This window comes from Arvicanthis niloticus, chromosome 22 (genome assembly GCF_011762505.2).
Source record: "Arvicanthis niloticus isolate mArvNil1 chromosome 22, mArvNil1.pat.X, whole genome shotgun sequence".
NCBI lineage: Eukaryota > Metazoa > Chordata > Mammalia > Rodentia > Muridae > Arvicanthis > Arvicanthis niloticus.
In genome coordinates, this window is record NC_133429.1 from 2,040,445 (window position 1) to 2,050,783 (window position 10,339).

The window sequence follows — 10,339 nt, forward strand, 5'->3', positions numbered from 1 at the left end:
CTGTCTTCAGACACACCAGAAGAGGGCATCAGATCCCATTACAGATGGTTGTGAGCCACCGTGTGGTTTCTGGGAATTGAACTCAGGACCTCTAGAAGAGCAGTCAGTGCTCTTAACTGCTGAGCCATCTCTCTAGATCCCTAAAAATAATCTTTATTACAGTTATATTTATTGTGTGGAGAGACACATGCCAAAACCAGTGTTGGATGGTCCTGTCCTGCCACCAGTGGGGACCTGGGGTGGAATTCAGGTCACCAGGCTTGGTGGCATTGTGCCACTGGCCCCTTTCTATTCGGACACAGGATTTTACTGAACTGTCCCTGCTCACCTTGAGCTTCTTCTGTAGCCCAGGCTAGACTTGAAGTGAAATTCTCTTGCTTCAGCTTCAGGAGTGTGTGTGTGGGGAGGGGGGGCAGATATCAGGTGGATGAGACTATGCTCGGCTCTGGATTTCACTTTATTTATTTATCTCTTTAATTTTATTGATTGATTGACTGATTGATTGATTGATTGAGGCAGGGTCTCATGCCGCCGAGCCTGGCCTGGCTGTCAATGGTCTGTTTTACATTTTGTTATATTATTTCGGTTCTGGAGATAAAACCAGAACCTCTTGGCCTGCTAGGAATGCTGTCTGCTTTACACACTGAGCTCCTAGCCCCAAACTGCATTTCTGTTTTGTTTATTTTTAAAATATGGAACGCTTCACGACTTTGCGTGTCATCCTTGCACAGGAGCTATGCTAATCTCTGTATCATTCCAATTTTAGTATATGTGCTGCCGAGGCAAGCACACATTTCTGTTTTATTTTGCATGTTAGGAGAGTCCTCTACTACAAACATAGCAATTAGTGGGTTGTTTCATTTTTCTGTTTTGAGAAAGGCTTTCCCTCTATAGTCCAGGCTGGCCTGGAACAATTGATCCTCCTGCCTCTGCAACAGAGGGCTAGGATCATCACACGGACCCACAAAATGGCTCAGTGGGTAGAGAGACTTTGCAACAAGCAGGCAACCTGAGTTCGATTCCCAGAAGCCCCATAGTGGAAGGAGAGATCTGATTGCCACAAATTGTCCCCTGGTCTCCATGCACCCGACATATAACACACATAACACACACACAAATATAATTCACAAAATGCTCACAGTTCAATTTAAGTAATTTAAATTTAAATAATTGTCTCTGTACACAGCCAGAGGCTCTGGGTCCCCGTGCTTCTGGATGAGGGGCTTAGTGTGTCACAGATACCCTGAGACCGGGCACTGACTTTGGCCCCGCCCCCCGTGCACTCTGACCTCATCCTGACAGGGGTCACATCTGCAAAGAAGATCTGAACCCCAGGGAAATGACGATAGAGTCTGAAGCCTTTAAGCACCGAGGGTTTCACTCAAGTGGCCTCCGGGGATCCTCCCCGTCCTCCTCCCCTCCCGCCTCCGGGGTATCTGGCCACCCGCAGCACTCTCCCGCTCTCGGTTTTCCTGGTTTGCCGCCCCGACGTGCCCCAGCAGCCCCCCCTCCGCCCTGCATCCCCGAGATAAGAAACGGGTCAATATAGTTCCTCGGCCGCCGTCCCCGCTACGCGTCCCGGGAAGGTCAGGGGACGGCGGCATCGACCGGCGCCCGGAGCCAGGCCCCGAGCCGCGCTGACCGGCTGACCGCGCCCGGAGCGCCGGCCAATGGGAGCGCGGACACAGCGGTTGCCTAGCAACCCGTGGGCAGAGGGGCGGGGCCGGCGGGGCTGCGGAGCGCGGTCGATGCGGAGCATGCGCAATGGGGTGCGCGGGAGCTTGGCGCCCGCGGGCCATCGATCGCCAGCACAGCCCCAGGATAACGACCCGTCGGCGGACGCCGCGGAAGCCTCCCCCTCTGCAGCCCCCGAGGGCGTAGGTTCGAATCCCGCCGCCCCAGCTGGGAGCACGATCGCGGACCGGGCGGTGTCCTTTACAGAGGAGGGCCTGACAGGGACCGGAGAAGTCTGAAGATCCGGGACAGTGGGGTGGCTCCCTGCCTCCGGATCCTCCTCCCTGCTCTCCTTCCTCCCTACTTTTCCATCCCTGCCCCCCACCCCACCCCACCCCACCCCACCCCCGGCCGATTCCTGGATTCCTCCGATTTGAGCAGTATGTGTTTTAAGTCAGGAAGTTTTCCCCGGGTTCACAGATGAACCTCGGCCCATGTTTTACATGTCTTCTTAAGGGGCTTGGGAGGTTAGAGAGGGAGCCCCACGGGCCTCACTGAGCCCACAATGGCCTCCTACTTTCAGACCACTCTGTAGCCAAGAGCTGCTAACCGGCCCCTGCTGAGCCCCCTCAGGTGCTGTCAGGACTGGAGTGTGGGCCTTGGAGGTTTTCTTCTTGCTGCTGCTTCTCCTGGGTGCTAGTGTTCCTTGGCTGGTACCCCTCCACAGCCCCTGGCTCTGTCCTACAGGGGCCTCCGGGTCCCTGCAGAGCCTCTTTTTCTGAGGACACACTTTAGAAGCTCACCACTGTCTTAATGATTCCATCCAGGGCCTCTGATTGCATTCTGACCAGGTCACATTTACAAAGACCACGTGGACTCCAAGAAGCCCTTAAACCCAACAGTTGTGAGTTTTACACAAGCAGGCCCCGCGGGACCCTCAGAGTCACTTGCTCTGAGTCTACTCCAGTAGGCTGGGGCCATCTTCCTATTATTTCTCCTCTGTGTGGAACCCACCAGTCTGTGCAGGGGGCCAGTGCTTGAGAAGAACAGCAAGAGAGCTGCCTTGAGTGGGTCTTCCCGGATATAATGGGGGAGGGTACAGAAAGTAAAGACCCCTCACTCCAGAACACACACAGGGGCAGAAGGGCTCCGGATTTTTGCCTATCTCCCAGGAGTGGGCATACTTGCACACACACAAGCCTGTGTTATAATGAGATGAAAGTCACGGAGCATGAAGTTAATACTTTCAAAATGCAAAATGTTGGCAGGAAGTACAGCGGTGCCATTTTCTCCTTCCAGAACACTCAGCCACCCGTAAAGCCCTGTCCTGACAGTCGTACTGTCTCAGTCCCTAGCACTCACAAATCCACTCCTTGTTTTGGGCTGCCTGTTCTGAGTATTCCCTGTGGACTCTGTACTGTGCCTTTGTGTTTGGACCTCTCAGGGAGCAAATGTCCCCAAGGCTCCTCCGCTCCAAGCCTTGGTCTTGCTCATGGCTGAGTAGTACTCCAATGTATGCATCGACAACTTTAAAAAATATTTTTTGAAAAAGATGTATGTATGTATTATGTATGTATGTATGTATGTCAGTGAGTGGTGTTCTGTTTGCACTAGGGCTGGGCCCTCCCCCATTGATCACTAATTGAGAAAATATTTTACAGCTGGATCTCATGGAGGCATCTCCTCAACTGGGGCTCCTTCCTTTCTGATGACTTTAACTTGTGTCAAGTTGACACAAAACCAGCCAGTACAGTACGGAAGAATGACCTTAAAGTCCTGATCCTCCTGCCTCTGACTCTGGAAATCTGGGATTAGAAAGAAGCATGAGCCACCCACTGCTTCAGGTTTTAAAGATCCCCTTTGACAATGTCTGAGTTAGAGGGCTCGAAGCCCTGCCTCCTCTCCCCAGGTCCCACCATGTGCCGCACACCGTGGTGTTTTCTTGATTGGTCCCAAACCCTAAAGAAATCCTTTTCCTCACACAGAAGCAAGCGCAACCACGGGACTTAGCTGAGGAGAGGAAGGTGGGTACAAGGAGGCCCTGGGCTCCAGTGGGGGTCAGAGTGAGGAGTACTGATGGTCTAGCTCTGGGAATTGCTGTGGGGTTGGGGTTGGGTCTGGGCTCAGAGGCAAGAGGGAGCCAGGGTGAAAAGATGCTCTCATCGTCTGTGCCAACTCCCTTATTTGGTGAGAGAGAGAGAGAGAGAGAGAGAGAGAGAGAGAGAGAGAGAGAGAGAGAGCACCATGGAGACAGCACCATGTAGCCTGACAGCTAGAGAGAGTTGCCTTCAAGAAAAAGGGAGGAATAGTCTAGGTGTGGTGGCACAAGCCTTTAGAGGCAGGAGGATCTCTGTGAGGCCAGCCTGGTCTACAGAGTGAGTTTCAGGACAGCCAGGGCTACATAGAGAAACCCTGTCTTAAGAAGACAAAACAAAACAAATTTTAAAAGACAGACTAACAGACAGAAGATGAGAGGACTTGGAAATGAGCTGGGTCAGGCAAGTGGGGCAGGGGATTGCTGTCCTGACAGTGAGCTTAGGGAGGAGCAGCACAGGCTGGGGGCATGTGGTTAGACTTTCAGCAGGACAGGTTCCAGAGGTGAACTATGGGTGGTTTTAGAGTAGATCTAGTCCCCATCTGGGTGTAAATGATTAGGGTAGGAGTGGAACAGAAAAGTGAAAGGCCTCTGCTCACTGGACTGCTGAGGCACAGAAAGGTTAAGAAACAATTCAAGGTCACCCAGGAGACCAGCCACTTCATGCGGAGGTCAGAGGTCAGGGTCACACTGCTTCCTAATTTTTTGTTTGTTTTGAGCCAGGGTCCAACTATGTAGCCCAGGCTGGCTCCAGCTTCCAGGCTTTCCCACCACCTCTGGGTTCCCTCACTGAACCCTGAGTTCACTGGTTTGGCTAGGTGCTTATTAGTAAACACCGGGAGTCCCCTTTGCTGGCTCTTCCTTTTACGTAGGTCTTGGAGCTCAGAATGCTGGCTTCTGTGGCAAGCAGGAGTCGGCCCCATAGCCCCTCGTTTTCACATTTCTGTTCTGAGAGTCACCAAAAAGAGCCAGGGGACCAAAACTGGCTATTTGCGTCTTTACAGACTGGGCCTCCTGAATCTTAGGACTTCTGCAACTTCTCGTGTAGCTGAGGATGACCTTGAATTCCTGATCCTCCTGCCTCCACCTGCCCAAGGCAGGCACACATCACCAGGCCGGGTTTATGTGGGGCTCAGGATGGAGGCATCCAGGGCTTTGTGTTACTCTAGGCGAACGGTTGGTCCACTGAGGCTGGGTCTGGAGAAGCTGCTGGAACCCCGGCTCCCGCTAGCCTAGGTGCCAGACCCTGGTGGTGTTGCCTGGAAGGCTGTATGAGGCCTGAGAGTCCCGAGGGGCCGCGCTCCCCCTCCTCCACTCCTCTGCCCCGTCCCAGGCTGAGGGGACAGAGGGGAGGGTCTGTTCTGACCGCCTCCCCCAGCCCACTGCAGCGGCGCACCGATCAGCAGCCCGATCGATCGATGGCTGGCGTATCGAGCACTTTGCAAGCTCGGGTGAGTTTTGCGGATTCAGTGTAAACCGCAGGTTGGGCCCCCGCTCGCATCGACCTGGGCGCGGGAGCCCCCTCCTTGCCGCACTGACAGCTCTGCACCCCGTGCAGGGCTCCCCAATCCTCCCGGGACCCCGCAGAGAGGATAGGCTGTGAGGAGATAGAGGGGGCTGGTCAGGAAGACAGGACAGTGTGCACGGCCTGCACGAACGTGGGAGCCCTGGAGGATGGGGGCAGAGGGGAAGGCCTCGACAGGGAGTCGCAGAGACTGGGGCAGCGCCACCTTCCTCAACAATCATCACTTCCTGTCTAACCAGGCACCACCTTCCCTAACCTTGTGACTCAGCCTGTGTGGTGCTGGCGACCTCTCTCCATGCTCAGGCCTCCCCAGAGCCACCTGTTTTTGCCACAGCACCTGTGACTCATAAGACGTGTTGGGAAGAGGGGAGGAAGGTCAAAGGATACACCAGCCACTGCAGCGAGAGTTTCCCCATGTATTCATAAATCCATGCCGCCCACCCCTCCCCAACCTTCCTTCAAACTCTACCCCAGGTTCCCTGTCCCATTATCCATGCACCCATCATTTACCCACACATCCAACCACCCATCCATCCATCCACCCATCCATCCACCTATTCACCCATCCATCCATCCACCCATCCATCCATCCACCCACCCATCCATCCATCCATCCATGTATCCACCCACCCACCCATCCATCCATCCATCCACCCACCCATCCATCCACGTATCTACCCACCCATGAATGGATGGATGGGTGGGTGGGTAGATACATGGATGGGTGGATGGATGGATGGGTGGGTGGATGGATGGGCGGGTGGATGGATGGATGGGTGGGTGGATGGATGGGTGGGTAGGTGGGTAGATGGATGGATGGATGGGTGGATGGATGGATGGATGGGTGGGTAGATGGATGGGTGGGTAGATGGGTAGATGGATGGATGGATAGATGGGTGGATGGATGGATGGGTAGGTGGGTGGATGGATGGGTGGGTGGGTGGGTGGGTGGGTGGATGAGTGGATGGATGGGTGGATGGGTGGATGGATGGATGGATGGGTAGAGTGTAAATGGAGAGATTGGTGAGGAGGTGGGTGGAGATGGCTGGGTAGGGGATGTAATGTTTGTGGATGGTGGAAGGATGGGTGGATGGGTGGATGGGTGGGTGGGTGGGTGAGCAGAGGGTTAGATGGGTGGACAGTAGTGAGTGACAGTGTTCTCTCATGTTCCTAATATCTTTTTCCTCACACTGGATACAGCATCTTAAGCAGATGTGGCCAGTGCTGGGAGCTCTGTGGTGAGGAGCAGGCAGTGCTGAGCCCCACAGAGCATACAGTCTGGGCCAGATGGAAGGAAGAACCAGAGGAGAAGAACAAGTCTCCAGGATAGGCTAAGCATCCTCTCTCAGCCTCTTCCTAACCTCAGGGTGCAGACTGTGGGTACCACAGTCCTAGCCATGGGGAAGCAGCCGATAGGGTAGAGAGACCACCACATCCCCGCACAGGCAGGAGCCAGCAGCTCCGAGATCCCCCTTCATAATTAATAAATGAAGACGCTTGTTCATCGATGGAGCTGTGAAGAGAATATTGATTTTAACCCAGCGCTGTGTGTGTGTGTGTGTGTGTGTGTGTGTGTGTGTGTGTGTGTTAGCTTTTTACACCTCATTTGGAACTAGGCTTCCCGGGGGAGTCTTAAGACCAAAAGATACTTGCAAGACTTGAGCAGGGTGGGGAGTGGGGGCTATGATAAAGAGCGGGATGGGAATGAGAGGCAAAAGGGCCACCGAAGCCTCACTCATCCTGCAGGTCGCTGGTGCTGAGGCTGCCTGTCTCCCAGAGCATATTTGAATATCTGATTGAGGATCAATTATTGGCTGTGTGGGGAAAGTTCACTGGGCAGTTCCCATCAGGCCATGGGGGAAGCTTAGGGGGTGGGAAATAAGTCCCGTTGTTTTTATTTCTTTTATTCTACCACCATCACATAGGTAAGGGCTACACTGCGGTGAGATGAACTTGATTGATGAACAGAAGCCTACAAACTGTCCCAGGCTGCCTGTCTCTGAGAGTGCTTGGACATGTCTCATAGTCGAGGGCTGATCTGATCACAACTGATCCGATTGTGTGGGAAGTGTGAGAAGTTCACAAAAGCAGCTGGAGATGAAATTGTCCGGTGACCACACCATGCCTGGCTGCTCTTTCTGATGGACAATAACATCTTCTGGGGAAGGAAGAATCGGAAGAGGGAAACCTTGCAGTACACAGCAATGGCTGTTGACATGGTTTCTCAAAGATGAGAACCTCAAAGCTGGGTGTGGTGGCCACATCTGGCATCCATACCTGGGAGGTGGAGGCAGGAGGATCAGGAGTTCAAGGCCTGAACTACATAAGAAGCCCAAGACTGGCCTAGGCTGTACAAGACTCCGAATCAAAAAGGTAGAACTGGGGACTGAGGTTAGGAGCTGCTCTTAGGGAGAACCGGGGTTCCATTCTCAGCCTCCTCATCGGTGGCTCCCCACCACCTGTACACAACACAGATGCTCACACAGGCACAGACATAAAAGAATACAATTTTATTTTACTTTTAAAGAAAATGATATCATGAAATAGCATGTTCTAGTTCTCCCTACTGCCACCCCTCCCACAAACTGCTCTCTTTTATTTTTGTTTTTGAGACAGGGTCTCTCTGCACAGCAAAGCCCTGGCTGTCCTGGAACTCACTCTGTAGACCAGGCTGGCCTCGAACTCACAGAGATCTGCCTGCCTCTGCCTCTCAAGTGGGATTGAAAGGTTCATACCATGCTGGGTTCCCACATGGCTTTGTGTGTGTGTGTGTGTGTGTGTTCATATTCCTGTGCACTTCTGTGGGGTAGGGGTGGGGCAGAGGCTGAAGCAGATTGTTGTCCTTCCTCAGTTTCTCTTAGTGAGCCTGTAGCTCAATGAATCAGACCCAGACCCCTCCTTTCTTAGCTTCCCCTACAGCAAACTCAAACTCTTCTATATCTGGCTTTCTTTTTTTTTTTTTTTTTTTTTTTTTTTTGTAGGTGCTGGTGATTTGAACTTGTGTCCTCATCTTTTAAAAATACACACACACACACACACATACACACACATATATAGTGTGTGTGTGTGTATGGATGTCTGCATGCATGTCTGTATACCACATGGTACTCACACAGGCCAGATGAGGGCATTGGAGCTCCTGGGGCTGGAGCCACCATGTGGGGGCCGGGAACCAAACCCAGGTCCTCTGCAACAGCAGCTGGCTCTCTAAGCACTCATCCAGCAGGCACCATTAACCCAAACTCTACCTTCAGACTGGGGACATAACTCTGAGGTAGAGTCCTTTTGCCTGCAATACCCTAGTGAGGTGCTGAGGCAGGAGGATCAGGAGTTCAAGGTCATCCTCAGTTCCAGATGGGGTTTTGGGCCTGCAGCTACATAAGGCTCTGTCTCAAAAACAAGCCTAACAATGGTTTCATAGCTTGCTGATGGACATTGCAGACACACTGACTGCATGTGTAGGGGTGGGGCAGGCAGCAAAGACATGGAGAATTCCTGACCTTATATTTATCTTACTAAATGTCTTTCCACCAGAAATAAGAAATTCTATTGTCTGATCAGGTAATCTGTGCTTTGTTTAACTTATTCTGATCAACAATATTGCAATCTATAGTTATTTAAACTTTAATTTAGGGATGGAGGGAATGCTACATGGTTAAAGAAGACCCAAGTTTGATCTCCTGTACCCAAATCAGGCAACTCTAAATATCCAGGAATCAGACATCATCTCTGGGCCTTCACAGGCCCCTGCATAAACACAGAGAGATGTAAAGATTAAATCAACCAGATGGTGACGCACACCTTTAATCCCAGCACTCAGGAGGCAGATGCAGGTGGATCTCCGGGTTCAAGTCCAGCCTGGTCTACAGAGCAAGTTTGAGGACAGCCAGAGCTACATAAAAAAAAAAAAAAAAAAAAAAAAAACAAGACAAAAAGAAAGTTAGTGTCTTTCTTTTTTTTTTTTTTTTTTTTTTTTTTTTTTTTTTTTTTTTTTTTTTTGGTTTTTCGAGACAGGGTTTCTCTGTGTAGTCCTGGCTGTCCTGGAACTCACTCTGTAGACCAGGCTAGCCTCGAACTCAGAAATCCACCTGCCTCTGCCTCCCAAGTGACCGCCGCCCGGCGGAAACTTAGTGTCTTACAGCATATGTCTCATCTCTGTATATATCATTCCTATACCAGGTGCACGTGGCACTCACAGCCATCTTGCTGGCTTTGTTAGGTACCACTGGCCTGAGGCTTGCTGTTTTCCTGCCTGCCTCCTCTCAGGCATCTGGCTCACAGGATGTCACTATGCCTGGCACACATGAATTTTACAATAATTGTATTGTCCTCAATCTATAGGGGAAAAAAAGAACAAGACTACACTCGATTTCAGCCACAAGAGGCAAAACATGGGGGAACATTGAGCTGGGGTTTTGACTGACATTGAAATGAAAATGTATGGATTTGTAGAGAGGAAATTGACATTTTCACAGCTATTGGACCCTTTCATCTCACTTTGGGAACATCTGAGCCCCTCCATGTTCTTCTCTGGCCTCTCAGAAGTTTCCCCCACTGTCCCAGCTTTATTGACTGCTAATCAACAAAACTGTAGTTAAAGTGTTTTCTTCTATTTTTAAATTTTTAGTCATTTTAAAGACTCTCTTTCTCGTGTGTGTGTGTGTGTGTGTGTGTGTGTGTGTGTGTGTGTTCACAGTACCCACAGAGGCCAGAAGGGGGCGTCAGATGTCCCAGAACTGAAGTTACAAATGTTTGCGAGCTGCCATGTGGGTACTGGGAATTGAACCTGGGTCCTCTGTGAGGGCTGCCAGTGCTCTCAGTGCTGAGCCATCTCTCCAGCCCTCTTGGTTTTTGAAGCAAGGTCTCTTTATGCCCCCTGCATCTGCCTCACAAATGCTGGGACTGCAGGCCTGTGGCACCACACCCGGCCATTGCAATTGGCTTGAATAAAGGGACAGCTCTTCCTGAGGTTCCTCCTGGTAGGATGGCTCCATGATGCCAGGCACCCTCTGGGATTAGTGACATTGAATCCGAATTGCAGATGT

The 10,339-nt window shown here is 51.7% G+C and overlaps 1 non-coding gene across 1 annotated transcript; it reads right to left on the reverse strand.

Moving 5' to 3' along the window:
- Window positions 1-686: 686 nt before the first annotated feature.
- Window positions 687-790, reverse strand: LOC143436516 (U6 spliceosomal RNA). The gene has a single exon (XR_013106484.1). It is a non-coding gene; the product is annotated as a U6 spliceosomal RNA (small nuclear RNA).
- Window positions 791-10,339: the final 9,549 nt, after the last annotated feature.